The sequence below is a fragment of the Pleurodeles waltl genome, chromosome 6 (assembly GCF_031143425.1).
Source record: "Pleurodeles waltl isolate 20211129_DDA chromosome 6, aPleWal1.hap1.20221129, whole genome shotgun sequence".
Classification (NCBI taxonomy): Eukaryota; Metazoa; Chordata; class Amphibia; order Caudata; family Salamandridae; genus Pleurodeles; species Pleurodeles waltl.
Window position 1 is genome coordinate 541,539,313 of NC_090445.1, and position 20,413 is coordinate 541,559,725.

At 43.2% G+C, this 20,413-nt stretch overlaps 1 protein-coding gene across 5 annotated transcripts in view; it reads right to left on the minus strand.

Annotated features, from left to right (window-relative positions):
- The window catches only part of PHTF1 (putative homeodomain transcription factor 1), a 499,499-nt gene that overhangs the window by 14,886 nt on the left and 464,200 nt on the right, over positions 1 to 20,413 (minus strand). The window lies entirely within an intron of this gene.

The window sequence follows — 20,413 nt, forward strand, 5'->3', positions numbered from 1 at the left end:
CTACTATTCTTTAAAATAACTGCATGTGCCTGTCTAAGTAGTAATAATGTAGTTTTCATATTTTGCTCACCAGTTCAGATTTTCCATTTTGTAATGTAAATAAAAGGAATAAACACAACTAGTGTAAACCTACTCAGTTCAGCTACTCGGTAAATTGACCATAAAAGCACAATAAAAACAAGAAAAAAAGGCTTCATAATACAATAAAACCATGAAAGAATCATGCTGTATAGAAATTAATAACAATGTTGACCCACTATAAATATTTAAGACGCTTAAAAAAAAGTCTAATTTTAAAAATGTGTCTTTCATAAGAATGTAAACAGTGTCATATCACATTAATCACTTTACGATGCATATTTCCTTCTCAGTTTCAATGCTTGTGTGATGAAATTTAAAACTGAACAGCAAATCAGAGGGGACCCACGACGCTGTAGGAAGACTAAGCCCCTCTGATGATTATTAAAATATCTTCCTCTAAAACTGGTTCGAGGAAACCGTGACCTAAAAAAGGAATACAATGTGCAAAAAAGCATTAAGGACTTGGTTGACTGCTGCGATCTTCCATCGCAAGGAGGGCAACTGAACAATGTTGGAAGCCAGGTGACTGATACGGGATAGGCCACTAAAAAGTGAATCTTGTTCGCCCGGATCCATGTGAGATAAAATCTAAGCTCCAGGTCCTTTATCCATGTTAGAAAGGGCTCCATACCCACAGTAGTTGACAACAGTACATAAGACTGTGTCATTATCAAATCCAGCGCTTTTATGAGCCTAGCTTCCTCTTTAAAGGTCATATACTTTTCCCTTACCAGCTTTTTAAAATTTGGGAGGATCTTGTCTGTCCCTTCAAAGTAAGCAATCAGACCCATGCTACACAGAGTTCTTTTTATTTACTTGGCCAGTGATAGACTTTTCATCCTTGGCGTTGTCTCGATTAACTTTTTGCCTCTGTTCCCCAGGTTGTTGATGTGTGCTGGACTCTGATTTTACTGTTTTTGTTACTCTGGGCACTTTACTGCTGCTAACCAGTGCTAAAGTGCAAGTGCTCCTTTACAAAATGTGCATGTGATTGGCTTATCCATGATTGGCATTTTTGATTTACTAGTAAGTCCCTAGTAAAGTGCACTAGAGGTGCCAGGGGGGAGGGGAGGGGGGGGGTGGGGGGTGTGTGTGTGTGTGTGTGTGTGTGTGTGTGTGTGTGTGTGTGTGTGTGTGTGTGTGTGTGTGTGTGTGTGTGTGTGTGTGTGTGTGTGTGTGTGTGTGTGTGTGTGTGTGTGTGTGTGTGTGTGTGTGTGTGTGTGTGTGTGTGTGTGTGTGTGTGTGTGTGTGTGTGTGTGTGTGTGTGTGTGTGTGTGTGTGTGTGTGTGTGGTTTTTAACCGTAAATTCGACTTGGCAAGCGTACCCACTTCCCTTTTCTTACATGTAAGACACCCCTAAGGTTGGCCCTAGGTAGCCCCAAGGGCAGGGTGCAGTGTATGGTTAAGGTAGGACATACAGTAATGTGTTTTATATGACCTGACAGGGAAATATTGCTAAATTCGTTTTTCACTGTTGCAAGGCATGTCCCTTTCATAGGTTAACATGGGGGCTACCTTTAAATCTGATTAAAGTGAAGATTCCATTTGGGAGCAGATGGACATGTGGAGTTTGGGGTCCCTGAACTCACAATTTAAAAATACATCTTTTAGTAAAGTTGATTTTAAGATTGTGTGTTTAAAAATGCCACTTTTAGAAAGTGAGCATTTGCTTGCTTATACCATTTTTGTGACTCTGCCTGTTTGTGGATTCACTGTCTGGGTCAGTTTGACAGTTTGGCTGGTTGCACCTCACACTAGACAGTGACACAAAGGGAGCTGGGGTGTAGTCTGCATTTGCTGATAAGCCATCTGCGCTAGGAGGGAGGGGAGGTGTGGTCACTAACACCTGAAAGGGCTGTGCCTGCCCTCACACAATGCAGTCCCCAACCCCTGGTGAGTGTCTGGGGACTGGCCTGGGCAAGGCAGGATTTCACATTCACAAGAGACTTTACTTTGAAGTAGGCCTACTTCAAAGGAGAAATTGGGTATAAGAAGGACACCCAAAACCACAGACTTTAGAACAGTTCTGGAAACAAGAGGAACCTCTGCCTGGAGAAGAGCTGAGGAAGAAGAGCTGCCAAGCCTGTGACTGTGCTTTGTGGAGCTATCCTGCAGTTGCTGCTTCTGCCAGAGTAACAGGGCAAAGACTGGACTTTGTGTGCCTTCCATCTTGAGAAGAACTCTCCAAGGGCTTGATTTAGAGCTTGCCTCCTGTTGTTTGAAGTCTCAGGGACAGCAAAGACTTCTCTCTGCTAGCACCTGGAGTCTCTGGAGAGACTCCTACTCTGCCCTGTGGTGCCCATCCAGTTCCTGGGACCCTGAAAGAAGCTGGCAGCCTAAGAGGAGGAAATCCACGCACAGAGCGCCATGCGGGGAAAAGATCGACGCAACTCCGATCTGCAGCTGAAGAAACAATGCGCCACCGGCTCCACGACTGAAAATGGATGCTCTCCGGAAACGCGACTGAAGAATCGACGCATGGAGCAGGAAAAATGACACACAGCATCTCTGACGAAGGCTGGAAGATCGCAACCCACGCTACGTGGTTTTCGGATCATCGTGCAGCTAGATTTCCGACGCAAGCACCGATGGGCGTGTAAAAAATGCAAGGCTCCCCGGACCCGAGAGTGCTGACCGGATCAACGCATTGCTCTCCTGCGGAGAGAAGAAACGAGGCGCCAACAAACAGAAAAACGATGCAAGATCTCACTCGTGAGTGAAATCAACGCATAGCAAGCCCTTTTTGACGCACGCTCGCCCGTGCGGGGTTATTTTCGACGCACTCAAAGTACATTTTCACGCTAACAGTGTTAGCGTGTGTTTTGAAACTTCTTAAAGACTCTTTTTGATTTTTAATTGATAACTTGACTTGTGTAATGTGGGTTTTTGTCGTTTTGGTCTTGTTTTGTTTAGATAAATATTTCATATTTTTCTAAACCTGTGTTGTGTCATTTTGTAGTGTTTTCATTAAGTAACTGTGTGTGTTGGTACAAATACTTTACACCTAGCACTCTGAAGTTAAGCCTACTGCTCTGCCAAGCCACCAAGGGGGTAAGCAGGGGTTAGCTGAGGGTGATTCTATTTTACCTGCCCCATTTCTAACAGCCAGGGAATAGCTAACATATTGCTTAGCTCTAGACAATCTTTAAAAATACTTCTAGTCAGAAGTCCATATTTCACTCCGCGTGAGGATAGGGCCAAACCTACCCTATCTTCCAAGAACTCTATCCCAAGTTCATTGTGAACAAAAGAGCATGGGGTGGCCTCTGAGGTCCCTAATAACTTGTTTAGGAATTTATTTTCTGCCCCCTGAAGGGACACGTGTATTAGGTTTCCCCAGACTCCTGCTCTATATGAGCTTTGCTTTTGTACAGCACAATCATTTCTGCTACAGCCTTGTGCCATACCTTCCTAGAGAATTTAAAAATGGACTCACAGAAAGCCTCCATCTCCTGCCTTCTTTGTGTTATTAATCATTCCCACTGCAAATTCTCGCTGAGTATACCACCTAAAATCTCTTGCATTTAAAATCTCCATTCCCTCAATTAAAATGTTTTCTTGCGGGTGTTCCCTGGGCCACAAATCATTACATAAGATTTCTTATAATTCACCTTGAGCTTTAGTTCCTGCATAAAGTAACTGAAACCATTTAAGAGAGATTGTAACCCATTTGCTGTATGGGCACTCAAACCTGCATGGTATGCATATAATAGTACTGGAATGGAACGAGAACCTATTTTAGGGACATCACATGTAAACGATAAGAAGTAAGTCTCCAGAGCATTAATATAAGCTAAACATAAGAAGGGAGCTAAAATACAGCGATGTCTTACACCTGTATAGGCTTGTAGTCCCCTTGTTCGGTATAACGGACCCTCATCTAAGTGTCTTGGTATAGGCTTTGTAAAATGTGTAACAGTACATGGTCAATCCCCGCCTGATCGAAGTTATCCCACAGAATATCTCTGTCTGGTAGGTCAAAGGCACAGGAGAGGCCCATAAAGGCCATGTATAGGGGCTCTCTCCTGGTCTTGACGTATTTACCCAGGACAGAGATAGATTAAGTGCTTACTCGGTCGGGCCTAAGCCCATATTGGGCATTTTTGGGGAGATTTCCTAATCTTGCTAGGATAACCCTAACAAAGATTTTACCAGGCATCTAACAATGAGATAGGCCTATAATTTCAGGGGGAATTCTTTTCTCCTTTTTAAAGACAGGGACTATTATGGATTCCCTTCAAGTTTCAATGGGTCCCTCCTTTACTACTGCTCTGAAAACATTGGTAACCAGGGGAGCCCAGAAATCAAGGTTGTGTTTGAAAAGGTCAGCTGTAACCCCATCTGGCCCTGGCACTTTCCCTGATTCAGAGCTTAGGGTCACCTTGCGATCTTCAGCAACTGACTGTCTCACTAAATTTGCAAAGTTCTAGGGGTTATACAGAAGATGTTTTAATGGTTGTAGACTTGTATGCTCCTTCAGGTGTGCTAAAATATCTGTAAAGTGCTCAACCCATTCATGCTCCAATATATTAAAGTCTATACCTCTAGGGGAGTTTTCGGAGATAAAAGGTTGGCTAACAGTTTCCTAAAATGCTTGGTTATCCTCCCAGGCTTGCTCTCTAATCTCCGCTTTCCTATTCTCAATAGCTTCATTATAGGACCCCCTCGCTTTTTTAACTGCAGCCTGATCCCAGGGAACTACATTAGTTACCAATTCTAATGTTTTATAGGCATTTGTGCATTCATAGTTAAACCAGGAATGCACACAAGACTCTGCCTGGGGTTTTTGGATGTTAGTGCTATAGAGACTGATTTACATATCGCACTAAAACTACCACATACATCTATTGGGTCTGCGACATCTGATGAACAGTGTAAAATCTCAACCTGATTCTTCGCATTGAGGTCCCTAAATACATCATAAGGGTGAATGTGACCATTTACTATGGAGCCTCTGGTTCTGTGCATATATTAGGGGGGATAGGGCTTAATGAGTTGGGAAGTTGGAAGAGACAATGCAAGACTAACAGCAAGGGGATTATGATCACTCAATGGGGAGGTGAGAACCTTGAATCCTTCAATCGTGCTACCATTCCCTCTCCTCATAAAAGTTGGAACTACTCTACTGTGATCGTTAATTAGCTTGGATGTAAAGTACAGGTTATTAGCTAGAATTAAACTTGTCAAGGTTTCCCCATATGGAGAATGCTGAAAATGTCCCACATGAGCCCCCCGCTCAACTATAATCCTGCAAGCATGTGGCCCACTATGCAGACATTTAACAATAATCAAGTCCCCTGCCCAGATAATGGAAACATTTGTGGGTTTCTTAGCCATTACATTTGTAATGGTGTGTTCCAGGTCCCCAATGATTCTCACTTCTGGTTGTTTTTGAAAAAAACTATTATACAAATTAATAAGGATAATATTACATACCCTAGACATGGATAACTTAAAAACTTGGTAATAAGGGTTGGAGCTTAGCATCTTCACATTTAGAGACCTCAGAGAGGTGGTAACCAGGGCTAATAGACCCCCTTTTCCCCTGCTTGCATTTGACGAAATGGCGGGGGAACTGAGAGAGCGGAAGCCGATTGACACCACACACACTTGATCACATATACACGTTTCCTGGGACCAGACAACATCAAATTTACTAATAAAGAACAACCAGCCCTTATTATTTAGTTTTGAATTCAAGCCTGCTATGTTCCAGGATAGAAGCTGTAGAGCCCGATAGTGATTTGCAGGTAGGACTTTTGGTCTGGAAGTCACAGCCTCCTGTGCCAAATTTGTATCCCTCGATGTACTGGATCTTTACTATATAAGAGCGGTTTTATCACCCTCCACCTAAGAGCCCATTAATATCAACAGTAACTGGCCATATTTGGTTGGCTTGATGCGAATCAGTGATTGCCAGTGTTGACTGAATCTGAGCTGGGCATGACCCAACCTTCTCAGGCAAATCATAAACATCACAGGATGGAGGTTCAACACAACTTTCCTTATCAAAGGGATAAGCATCTTCTTCCATATGTTGCATCATGTCTGCGTAAACTTGCATGGAAAACCTAGACAGTGGGCCCAAAAGACTCTCCAACTGGTCTGTAACATACAGGAGTCAATCATTAGATTCCAGCCCAGATAGGTGAAGGAATCTATTATGGGTGGGAAGGGGGGGGGGACTCAATTTTTCAACCTCGGACCAATAAAAGGCTGATCTATCCGCCTAAACATACACACATCAGCAGTGAGCGCTCACCTCATTGACTCATCTTGCCAGCTCAAGTATTTTTTTAGCCTAAGGCAGCCTGTTTCCATAGTTCGTACCGTGTAACGTTTATGTGCAGCAAGCCTGGGTAGTATCACTCTGATTTTTTTATCTCTTTTGCACCTATAACGCTCAGCTCCTTTTCACAGTTTTTATGTTACCTTCCGACAGTTTCCAATCGCGTTGTTGGATATTCCACATCATTGTCAGGAGGGAAGAGAAGAATGGATGCATTGAAAGTGCTATTGTGAAGGCTCTCTTTTTTATTTCTTTTGTTGATTTTAAAATTTGTGAGCGACTGTTTTTGTATGTGACATTGTGTTATCTCACATTATCACAAATATATTTTTTAATATTTGGTCACAATCATTGTACAACCATTTTCCAAACATAGCCAACTTTGAAATTAGTTGGCCAGAGAAACCTTCCAGGAATCGCACTGACAAATGAGCAAGCCCAAATTCTTCTGTGAGGGCCTGGGACATTTATTTACGGAGAACCCTTAATAAAAACAGGACCAAGTGGAGTACATTGCAGCACAATAGGTAAGAGATGTCCTACTTATCGCAGAACTTCCAATACTATTTTTCGTTCGCCAGTGCCATGCAAACTATAGAGGTTGCAAGCAGGAACATTTGATTTTGTGTTTTCTTAAACAGCGCCATGCTTTACAGCTTTGTTTCTGAAAAACAAAAAGAATGCTGAGCTGACTGCCATTACATCCTCCTCTTTAATGGCAGAGCACTGTATTGCAGATGGCTCTCTCTTAGGACAGCAGAGGCACTACCTTCAATGCCACAGTGGACTGGTGGGCTCTCAGTCATATACTAAATAAATGAGGCACTGAGATTTTATATCATGCAGGTTCATATAAAAGTGCAACCTTTGAATTTACAGAGCCCCTTACAGGATCAGAAAGCAGAAATGGTACACCAACTTTACATGCCCTAAGGGCAGTAGGAACAACATCATAAACAGCCTTGTCAATACAGATGCTAAAAAGCCTATGTACAAGTCAAAAACAACAGCTATAGCAGTCAGAATTCCCCGTTTCAAAGAAACAAGATCAGCGCTAAGCCTTCCAACCACAGCATTAATTTTCCATGATGATTCCTGGAGCCCTACATACACAGATAGTTAGGGCTTCCCTGTTCAGAACGCTTAGGAGCACATTATGAGTCACACAGATAATTGGTGCAATAATATGGCACCCAGTAAATACAGATACAAGGGGATGCCCCATTTACAAGGCTTGCTATCACCTCATCATTTCGAACTGCATCCCTCAGATTGGGGAATAACATTGTGACAGAGCTTGTTCACCCCAAATCTAAAAAGTAAAAACTTGGACAGCTGCTTTGTTTCCCTGTACATATTTGGCAGTTTTTACCTGCTGAAAACTGTAGTGGGAAAAACACACAACTGGCACAAACTTGACTTTGCATTTGAACCAAGATAACTACAGGAGCTATAATGGCAGCTTTAGATTTGAATGGTGGAATGTACACAACTCTGTGATGCAGCAGATTAAACTCTGTTTTACACAGCTCTTATTACAAACTCAGACACAACAAAATCAAATCAAATTATATATGCTCCTGTTAATCCCTCAGATAACAGATCTTGAAAGGTTAGACCCAAACCCGGTTTTAGGACTGGTGGCACCCTGTGCACAGTTTATTGTGACGCCCGCCACCCCATGACCTCCTCCTCGGTTTCACTCGCTACCACCTGGCAAATGTGCCCCTCATCTCTCCATCGCTCCCCTTTTACATACATTCATGTGTTTTAAAGCACTTGTAAAGGCTGGCTTTACTAATCCACTCAGCAAGCCACATAAAATATAGGGGCATATTTAAGAACTCCTAGCGCCATTCTAACACCACTTTAGCGTCATTTTTTCCCGCTAATGTGGCGTTAGAAGGCCAAAAACACTGTGCCATATTTACAAAGTGGCACAAAGCATGCAAAGCGCCACTTTGTATCCCTTTGTACTACATTATGCCTGTGCCAGGCATAATATATGCGAATGTGGGATCCCCCCCGTTAGGGAGGGCCAAAAAAATGGTGCAAGGAAATCTGACAGATTTCTTTGTGCCATTTTTTCTGCCACCTTTAATGCCTGCTCAGAGCAGGCGTTAAAAGTAGGCATCTGTTGGTTACAATGGGCCTCTGGGTGCTTTGCAGGATTAGCATCAACATTTTTTTACTCTTATCCTACAAAGCGCCGGACTAGTGTAAAACATTCTGACACTTGTCTCCTATCTACCGCCATGTTGCACCATATTTTAAATACAGCGCACACTTGGCATTAGGGGAGCGCTAAGGGGCGCACAAAAGTGGTGCATCACTATGTGATGCGCCACTTTTTAAAAATATGCCCCATAGGGGCATATTTAAGAGCCCCTAGTGCAATTCTAACGCCACATTAGTGTAATTATTTTTAAGATACAGAAAATGCACAGGCTCAGACTTCAGGCAAAAGAGTAATACCAAGTTACACAGCACAGGTTCAGGTGTAAGAGAGCAGTTTGATTCCCTATCTTACATTTATATTACATGTTTGGTCACCTAACAGAAAGGCTCCTCTAACATGATACAGGTGTTACAGGTACACACCCACCAAGGTCACAAATATCTTCAGACATCTGTAAAGAGCAAATCTTATCTCACCAATATTTTACAGGCTCAGGTATATGGCAACACAGCTATCCTCAAGTTTACAGAAAGAGGTTACACAGATCTTATCAGCTCCTCAAGCTTAACAGATATGCATAAACTCATATCAATCCTTCAGATTACAGCATTTACACAAGCTCTCCATCTGACTGCGATGTTCAGGCCTCTATACAGCTCCCCTTCAGGTCAAAGAGATCTGACTGGGTAGTGGGGATGAGTTTGTGGGGGGCTGTCGGTCTGCCTTGATGTGAAAGAAGATGGTTGCCTGATTATTCAGCTCCATTTAATAAAGGGTTCCTGGAGTGGTCCGTGGTTTCTTTGAAGAAGCCCTACGTCTCATATTTGTTACAATACTTGGCTGGCGATGTGATAGTTTACTTATGTTTTCACAGGTAAAATGTCCCAAAACAGGAGATAATGTTTTAATGTTTTTAACCTGTCGTAGTATCAAATTTAGAATATCACAAATGTTCTTTTCAGTTCACTTCAGTTATCCTTTCAGCACAGGAAGGACTATACTCTTATTTTTGCTTACTGACAAATACCTTTATGCATGTGGATGGAGCAGACTCAGTGAGAGATTTAAATACCAGTAAGTTTCCAGACATTACTTTTCAGATTACTTTAGTTCCAGCTGAGCTGTTGTTTATCTTTAGCTGCCAGTGGTTCCTTTAATTCTGAGATCTTTACTAATATTCCGTCAGGCAGTTTGCTGCATGGACAAAACAAGAAAATTAAAATTAACTACTACTACTTGTTCTTCTAAATCTCCTGAAAAAACGTTGCCCCCAGACGGATCTTTTCCTGAAAATGTGGAAGAATATCATACTGTCAAGCAAAATTAAAACGCCTCATCCATGTTACCAAAATTGGTTCCAGTGGCAAACACTTCTAGCTCCCCTAAACCTAAAGTGTCACAAAATCTTATCTAGCAGTTTTACAAATAAGCAGCCTAAAAATGTCTCTCCTTCATTAGTCAAAACACCTTTCTCTTTCACTGGAATTACTTTTAGAAGCGGTCAGAGCATTGTAATCATGTACTGAAGAAAATAATAAGAGATTACAAATGATGGATGACAAATGGACACACTTGGAAAAAAGGATGACAACAACAGGTGGGTGGACTCCGATGAAAAGAGCAACAAAATACAATCACAAATAGCTCTTTTTCATAAGCAAGCAGAGGATTTGGAAAACTGCAAAAGGAGGAGGAATAATCTTATAATTAATAGACAGCCAGAAGAATAAGTAGAGTCTGTTCCGATCCAGGTTTTTCAAACCATTGTACCTAAGCTTTTAGACTTGTCATCATCAGTTTCTTTCTCTAAATATTCAAACAGCACATAGAATGGTACATAAACCAAATTTTGCTCTTCATCTAACAAACCCAGAGGTGTTGTTATCTTTTTCCTTGAATATGCTGAATTACTCAATGCTATTATGGTTGTAAATCCGAAGAAACAACTTTCGTGGTCTGGTCATAACATATTTTTCTTTCTTGATATTGCGACAGCCACTGCTGATGAAAACAGTTTTACAAATGTGATCCGAAATTAGAGCACTTAATGGTAGATTTGGTCTATTTCTTCCATACCTTTTCAAGGTTATGTATGAAAAAAAGACCACAACATTTAAGGATCCTACCGAATTAAGAAATGTTTTATCGGACAAAGTGTAAAACATAGAAACGTCTAAAGCTTCTTTTTGACTGAAAACTATTTACTGATAGTTGTATGGACTCTTTTCACATGCATATTGATACAAATTATTATTTTTTGTATTCTTGCAAGATATTACAGTCTCAACCTTTTTCGCTGTGTCATTACATTCACTCATACTTGGTCACATCCTGATTAATCTTGGAGTGCAGATGTGTTGTCTTCCTTAAGTGGCCCATCACACCTCAACCTCTTGTTTTGTTTGTAGATATGTGCCTCTACTTCTTGTGCGTATTGTTTCTCTTTATCTTCCATTCTCTTTTCTTTTCTATACACAGTACAGTCAAAATTAATTTACAAAAAACTATTATTAAATAAAATCAATTGTAATATTACAATATATATATTTTTTTAATTATTGCAAACTCATTTCTTTCTTGTGGAATAAATAGAACTATGTAAGTCTTTTCTTAAGTTAAAGACGTATTAACAGTATGGTGGAGTTAATTTCCTGGATTTTTAAACTTAGGAGACTGTCTTTTGTATACAACAATCCAGTTAGTGGTTATTAAATAACAATGATGAAGATTATCATCTACAGGTTCAGGTAGAAATTTCTTCTTTTTTGTGTAAGGGATTTATATATTTTCCCACCACCCCTTGTTTATTTCATTACCCATTCTTAAAACCATGTGCAAATTAATGTACTCCGTACTATTTTCGCATGTCAGAGATAGAGTTAATTTGATAAATCTGTCTGGCATTACCAGCGAGGAATAACTGCCTCAAGTTCAACACAGACAAGATGGACGTCTTGATCTTCAGCAGCGACAAATCCTCCTAGGATGCCTTCTAGTATCCCACAGAACTTAGGCCCACTCAAACTCCAGCTGAGCACACCAGGAATCTTAGTAACATCCTGGACAGCAAAGTCACCATGTGTCCCTACGGTCAACGCAGTGTCATCTTCCTGCTTCTTCATCCTGCACATGTTAAGTAAGATTTTTAAGTGGCTTCTCCAAAACGTAAGATGCACAACCAGCCAAGCCCTCATCATCAGTTGACTGAACTACGGATAAACGTGGGAATCGAGGTCCACCTAATTCAAAGACTAGAGACCATCCAGAACATCAGAGCAAGACTCATCCTGGATGTCCCTCATGACTTACCAACTTAAAAAACTCAATGGCTCCCAGTTCGGAAGATATGCCAGTTCAAGCTCCTCACCCAACCGTTCAAGGCCCTGCACGACTCCGGACCCGCCTACATCAACTACCACCTGAGATTCCACAAGCGCTCCAGACATCTCTGCTCCACCTCTCTCATGCTCAGCTACGGAGAGGCAAAAATCACAGGCGGAATCGAACTGTGACGAAGATCTTAATATTACTATAAGCTGGTGTGTTAATTTGTGCAATAAAATTTGTCTTACGATTTCAAAATTCTCGAGCGCAGCAAATAAAATGCGATCATAACGCTTGGCTTGCATAACTCACCAACGGCATGGTGGTCATGTAAGGAAGGTAATACAGACTACAAACACTTCATACTTACTCTTCATTATACTAACCAGTTTGGGGTTAAAGTTTGAGAACAGAAATTCTGTTTTTCAATCAAATGTTCCTTTTCCATATGTCAATATGTTTCTAGGCAGCTTATTGGAAGACTGGAATGATTGTATATTAAATGTTAAAATAACTGACCTCATGCTAGCAGTTGCATTATAATAAATTGCCCATAACTGAAAGAACCTCAAAACAATCAAAAACTTTAAGTGCAAGCTTGGTGGTTAAATTATAAACATAGACTTGACAGAACTTTTTTTGCACCAATATCATGCTATGGAAAGGGAAGTTCAATGGTCTCCTGTTACCGTTCATCTAAATAATAATGCTATTCTTTATTATTTTACATCACCTTTTAAATGAAGAGGTGCCTTAAGCAGCTTGAAACTTCTTTTTTTATAAATTCAATTTTTTATGTAAAATGTATAATTCATTAACATTTTTAAATAAGGTCTGTTTCTAGATTCTGTATATTATGATGATCCTAAATAACTGTTATTTCTATAACAATGTTTTACTGAATTACCTGAATTTTAAATTTGCAAGGCTCTATGTTTATTAAATATTCTTAATTTTTCATTTAATTCTCAATATTCTTACTTCTTATTAATTTCTCAGTATCTACTATTTTTCCTGGTCTTTTCTCCTCTTTTCACTTTCATTTTCTAATTTCCTTATTGTTTATGTATAGATTTGTGTATTTTTTTTTGCTGATGTTTTAAATCATTCATAAGTCTAGATGTATTATTTTAGAAGTGATGTTTTACTGTACACTGGTGTTTATTATCTTATGTTTGATGTAACTCTGATCAGTAATATTTTTCTAAACCTTAAAAAAAGAGATCTTACCATTCTCAAAGAATTTGAATTCCGATTACACAGTATGCAGAGGGCATACTTCTACAGAAAAGCCACCCTTTGGTTTACACATTTTTATAAATGATCAGGCATCTGATAGCCCACTTTGGGTTACACAGACTGTACAGTCTCAAGTTTCCAACAGCAAAACTACACTTCATGTTACGGAGATCTTACATGTTCCTATGAATGAAGAGCTATTCTTTGGGTTACAGACATATACAGGGTCTGATATCACAGCTATTGTGCAGATTACATAAATCATAGAAGAACAGAGCAGAGTTATTCTGGAAGCTAAAGGTATCTTACACGCTTAGGCTTCTGATATAGCAGCCCTTCGGTCCACAGGCTTTCAGGCTCAGATTCTGGACAGAAAACATAGTCAATTCTTACTCGGTTACTACACTCTAGGGTTACAGACTCTAAAAACTATCCATTAGAATAAGCAGAGTCCAGGGATCAGACATTTAACATCAAAGCTGCCCATTAGGCTATAACGAACTTACAGATGAAGGCCTCAGACTGCAGGAAATGAACTACCATGCGGGTACCTCGATCAAAAAAGGTTCAGCCTTCAGACCCCTTAGGTTAATATCTTTCTATCACCCACAGACATAATGCACAGCAATTCTATTTCTCCATTCACAAAAAATGACATGCTCCAGCTTTATCTAGCAGAGCTTACGCAGATCTTTTATACAGAAAGCATTTGGCCCAGCTCTCCGTTAATATAAAAAATAAATATTGATAATAAACTCCCTGATGTTGCTATTTCGACTGTCTAAGGATTAGAAGCAGCAGTGCAGGCGCCTCTCACACAAACAGAACAGGTAGAACACGAGGAGCAGCAGTGAAAGTGTGACTGACAGCATAATGTGGAGATCAGCATTGCATGCTTTCTCATACACAGAACTGGCAGCAGCAGTGCAAGCTTTCATCACACACAAAATTGGAGCTGCCACAAAGTGGACCAGCTCTGTATATGTCATCACATATAGAACAGAGGCAGTACAGGTGTCCCTTGTAGAACAAGGACAAGACAAAGGCAGCAGGGTGAGCTTCCTGTATGTGGCAGACAGGCAGCAACAATCAAGCTTTCCCTGGCAGACAGCAGAAACTTAAGCATGCACTGCATTAGTTACCAGACTGAGGCATCAGTTCCATCTGAGCGTCTGTCTCTGTGCAAGAAGCAGATTAATGAATATATGAACATGTGTAGAAATCTCCTCACTACCTGCAGATAAATTTCAGCTTTTAAGGCCAGAGTTATACCAAAGCCTGCTACTTTTGGGCTGCAACTCACTGAAAAAAAGAAGTAAATAAAGAGTAGCAAATAAACACAATTGAATGTCTTAAAAAATCAACTTTGTGCCAAATACGTACCATTACGGCAGGGATAGCCGCAGCAATATCTAGAAAGTTCCCAAAAATTCAAGGATGTAATCTAAAATGCCAGAGCAACCACTCTGCTGCGGATAGTTATAAATTTGCCCTGAGATCTGTTAATATCTCAGTGGATGGACTGCAATATGCTAGGGATAGTCACAAATGTGTCAGAAGTGTTCAGGAGAACACCAGTATGCCGGAATTAACCAGGATTTGTCCATAGTATGTTGAATAAGGTTTCTGGCTAAGGATAGGCAAGGGTTGTATTAGCAAGAATGGTTCTAACATAACAAGGAATAGCCACTATTATGCCAGGGATGGTCGAAATATTGTCAAAAGAATCTCTTATTGTAAACATGCAATATAACTGCATTCATGTTGTGCATCCTATCCCTAATGACATGGCAAGGCACATTCAATAATGAGGAGCAAGCTAGCCCTTGACAGGTACTACGCTGGAAGAATGCTAAACCACAATGTCATGTGTGATATGTTTTCAAAACACTGTTGTGGTGTCATGAGTGAAGCCTGAGTAGAACTTTAATGGGGAGACGTTTTCGTTCTTCTGTAGGAAACATCCCATTTGTCTGATTTTTGTATGTTGCTTACAAGCAATACAATATGTTCGTTGGTCTGTGAGTTCTGCCCCACTAGTTAAGAAAGGATCAGGTTTTTACTTCCTTCTTGAATTTCAGAATGATAGCTGTTTCTTGCCTTGCTTTGGGGGAGTTCTACAATGTTGCAGCTTGTCTGGAGAAAGAGGTTCTACCGGTGCATTTCGTCTAAGGGAAGATGATCAGCTGAAGTGCTTGTCTAAAATGGTTCTGTTCTGTCAATATCTTTGTGATAAAAGAACAAGCAGGTTCCATGCCAGCTCACCCCTCTTGCTGCATGGTTCTCTCCAATTTGCTGCCTCATTCTTACTACCTTCTCCTCTTCTCGTTGTTTCTCTGAGAGCTATCTCCGGCTTTCAGCCTCGTTTTCATTGCTTTCAGTCTCCTTTCCCTCCGATTTTTGAGTGTTCTCCTGCCTTCTGCCTTGTTTTCACTTTCTCCCTCCTCGCCTTTCCCTCAGTTTTTCTGAGTGTTTCCTCCTGCCTTCTGCCTTGTTTTTAGTGCTTTCTCCCTCCCAGTTTTTCTGTGTGCTTTCTTCTGCTTTCTTCCTCCTTTCTGTCTCTGCTCATGCCTTTTTTCCCCCATTCCAGCCTGCCTCCTGTTTTCTGGCCTAGCCCCGCCCACCGCACCTCCCTTCTTCCAGGACCTACTTAATGGAGGCTGCAGTGTGACTGCGCAGCGGGTGCCCCAAAGGCAAGCCTGTCTGCGCCAAGACTACGCCCAGCACCAGGACCCCAGGCTCTTCCACCCCACAAAGATAAACTGCGGCTGACCTCCGAGTCCTGCTCACCCAGACGCACGCTCGCCCATACGCACCAACAACCACTGCTGACTCTTATCCCCACATACCGCCAGAAGACTGTTCTCCTGCTGTCTCACCTTCAGCACCAAAGCAACCAACGCACCCGACAGATCAACCAACACATCTCCAGTGCATCCAACTCAATGCAGGTTCACTAGTTGAAAATGCCACCGAGGTCTGGGAAATTATCTCCTCCACCTCCCTGAACATCATCTGCCTCACAGAAACCTGGTTCATCCCCGAAGGTTACAAGATAATACACCAGAACCAAACCGTCAAGCACAGAAGCAGAATTGCCATCATCTACAGGGGCACTATCCGCTGTATGATATCCTCTGACGACCTGACACCGGTAATGAAACACCTCAACTTCCAACTCCACACAGCTGGAAAAAGCACCATCAGAGGCACCCTTGCCTACAGACCACCAAGACCAAGCCCCAGCTTCTGCAACTCCATCCCGGAACTCACTGTCCCGCAATCGACTCCAAGCACTACATTTTCTGTGGGGACTTCAACTTCCACCTCAATGGCCCCAGTGGCGCCAACTCCATCGAGCTTCTGGAAAGCTTGAGCAACATCGCCTCAAGCAGCTTGTCACTGACTCTAACCCACATTGCAGGACACACGCTCAACCCCATCTTGACCTCTAGCAACAGAGTCAGGGTCATCCATAAAACACCACTCACCTGGTCGGACAACAACAGCATGCACTTCACCATCTTCATACCCACATAGCCCGGCACCACGCTCCCCAGATCCACGCAAAGGAAGTGGAAAAAGGTATCAGAAGACCAGTGGATTGACACACTTCGCTGCTAACTTCCAGACTCTACACATAACCCTGAACAAGGAGCAAAGATCTTCTCCCAGTGGATCACAGAATGTGCTGATGCCATCGCCCCCGCCACGACAACCAAGGTTAAAGAACAAAGCAAAAGAGCAAGCTGCTTCGCCAAGGAACTGCCCTCCTCCAAATGCAACTGCCAACAACTTGAAAGGAGGTGGCGCATCAGCAAAAAAAAGACCTTCCTCAACCAGTTCCACCGTCTCCTGAAAGAAACCAAGAAAGATGCACTGTAGCAAAGCCAGCAAAGACAACAGCAAAGAGCTCTTCGCCATTGTGAAGGAGTTCACCAATCCTGCAGCCACTGAGAACTTCATCTCTCCCTCCCAGACTTCTTGCACAACAAGATCTTGGCTAACTACGAAAACTTTCCTGAAAAACCCTCCTGAAAAAAACATCCGCTGACCCAGCCGAGCTGAAGAACTACCGGCCCATCTCTCTGCTTCCCTATCCAGCAAGAGTCATTGAGAAAGCGATCAACCAGCAACTCACCCAAAGTCTAGAACACTACAAACTCCTGGCACCCTCCCAATCTGGATTTCGAGCTCCCCGCGGAACCAAGACAGCCCTGATTGCAGCCAGAGATTACATCAGAGCCCTCGTGGACAGTGGGGAAACAGCAGCCCTCATCCTCCTGGACCTGCCTACAGCGTGTGACACTGTCTCCCACCACATCCTGATAAACAGACTCCACCACACAGGAATCCAAGGAAACACCCTCAAATGAATTGCCTTGTATCTCAATGGCAGAACCCAAAGGATCAGTCTCACAACGTTCACCTCAGAGTCCAAGAAGGTCATATGTGTAATCCCCCAAAATTGTACCTCATCCTGACCTTGTTTAACACCTACATGACCCCCCCCGGCCAACACCGTCAGACCACACGGACTCAACATCATATCCTACACCGCTAACTTCCACAGATGCATGATAAACATAGCGGAATGGAAGAAGGACAACTGTCTCAAACTTAACACTGGAATCCTCATCTTTGGGAACACCACCTCACCATGGACTGACACATGGGGGACTGCAGAGCTCGGCACACTTCCCTGTCCCCAACAGACCACGCCTGCAACCTCAGAATTATCCTGGACAGCAAGCTATCCATGAAGTAACAAGTCAACACAGTCCATCTGCCTGCTTCCACACCCTTTGCATGCTCCACATGCTCTTCAGGTGGCTCCCAGCAGACACCAGATGGACTGTCATGTAGGTCCTCATCACCAGCAGACTGGACTAAGGAAACATGCTCTACGGAGGAATCACAGCATGCCTCTGAAGAGACTGCAAACAATACAGAACTCAGTAGCAACACTTGTACTCCCTAGAAGGACTCACATCACACCAGATCTCACAAAACTACACTGGCTCCTGATTCAGAAGAGATGCCAGGTCAAGAGACTGCCCATGCCTATAAGGCCCTTGCCAAAGAAGGACCAGCATACATCAACAAAGGCCTGACCTTTCACCAACCAACCAGACACTTCTGATCAGCTTCCCTCTCCCTTGCAGACACCCCACAGATCCATTAAGCCAACAGGGGAGGACGCTCCTTCTCACAACTGGCAGCCAAGGCTTGGAACAACCTCCCCCTGCCTCAGGACCGCATTGTCACTCCAGCTATTCAAAAGAGAACTAAAGACCTGGATGTTCAAATGATCATTCCTCCATGCAGCAGCATACAGCTCCAGCGCTTCAAGACACTCATGGGCGATTTGCAGCACTCTTTAAATGTGTGATTGATTGATTGATTGATTTTCGGTAATGCATTACCTGGTAGAGACTATAGCCCACATTATGAGACTGGTGGTAAAAACTGCCTACCGCAGCGGCGACTGTCGCCAAAAGACCGTCGCCGCGGCTACCAGCCGTCCGCCATATTATGACCACAGCTGGATTTCTGCCATAAGGATGGCAGAAATCTGGCTGTGGCCATGTCGACGGATGGCAGTAAGGTGGCGCTGCTGCCACCAGCAGTGCCACACCAGTCTACCGCTGCCAGCCGTATTATGACCCATAATACGGCCTAATGGTGTTCTGCTGGTGGACGATGCTGGTGGCAGCAGCGCCCCATCCCGTCTCCTGCTGGAGGACCCCCTTAACACAGGTAAGTGGGTGCTCCATAAGGGGAGGCGGGTGTTGTGTGTGTGTGGCGGTGTGTGTGAATGTTTGTGCGTGTATGCGGGTGTGTGTTTCGTGTTGAATGCGTGTGTGCAGGTATGGAGGTGTGAGTGCGTGTATGTTGTGTTCTGTGTATGCATGTCGGCCTGTATGTATGAAAATGTGTGCGGGTGTGTGTGTGAATGGATGTATGCATGCGTGGATGCATGTGGGAATGGGTGTGTGTATGCGTGTGTGTGTGTGTGTGATGGGGGCATGAATGTGGGGGGATTTGGAGAGGAAGGGGGGGTTTGGAGGGTATCTGGAGAGGGGGGTGGGGAAGACCTCTGTCAGTGACAGGGAAGGGATTCCCTGTCACTGATAGTGCCTACCGCCATGGTTTTCATGGCGGTAAGGAAGCCCCGAAACCATGGTGGTAGGCGGGGTCATAATCCCGCAGGCAGGACAGTGACGGCCGCCAGGCTGGAGATTAATATCTCCAGCCCGGCGGCTGTTACCGCCGTGGCAGTCGGTGTGGTACAAACCGTCAATGTCATAATATGGTGGAAAGTACCGCCAGCCTGTTGGCAGTACTTTCTGCCATATTACTGCCGACTGCCAGGGCCGTAATGAGAGCCTATATCTGGTGGCAGATTACTTACCTTTGAATTTCCCAATCATCATACTGGATCCAGAAATTTTTTTATGAGTAGTACCCCTGCTTGCTGTTGGGTGGCTTTGTTCGGTTCTGCGCGTTGGTGTTGATGGTGCCGGAAGTGATGCTGCATCACCAAGGCTCGCGGACGTCAGTTACTTTTCATGACTACACACCAGGAGAGCAGAACCATGAAGTAAAATGTCATATGTGTGACCAAACTAGGGCCTTGAAAGTGATCAACCCTAACCCTAGAAATCTGTCCGCAGAGCAGAGAGGCATGAGTGGGCGTAAGGAATCAGCAGCCAGATTTAGGGCCAGATGTAGGAAAGGTTTTGCACGTCACAAACAGAGAATTTCGCTGTTTGCGACGTGCAAAACCCACATCCCGATGCCCAATTCCCATTTTGCGAGTCGGTAACCTGGTTACCGACTCGCAAAACGGGACTGCGAGTCGCAATTAGGAAGGGGGATTCCCTTTCCTAATTGCGAGTCGCAGCGCGATGCTGCATTGCTTTGTGACCGCAAATCCGGTCGCAAAGCAATCGCAGTTACCACCAGTGTCACACTTGTGATAACCCATTTGCAAAAGGGAAGGGGTTTGTGAAGGGCATGGAAAACATTTTTTCATTTTGTAATGCATCTCGTTTTCCCTTAAGGAAAACGAGATGCATTACAAAAAAAAAACCTGCTTTATTTAAAAGCAGTCTCCAGCAGGCCACCATCCCTGTGAGTGCTGCGAGTCACAAGGGGGTTGCAAATTGCGACCCACGTCATTAATATTAATGAGGTGGGCCTTTGCGACCCCCTTGCGAGCCGCAGATGGTGTCAGGGACACCATCCTGCATCCTGAATTGCGACTCGCAAATTGCGAGTCTCTCTGACTCGCAATT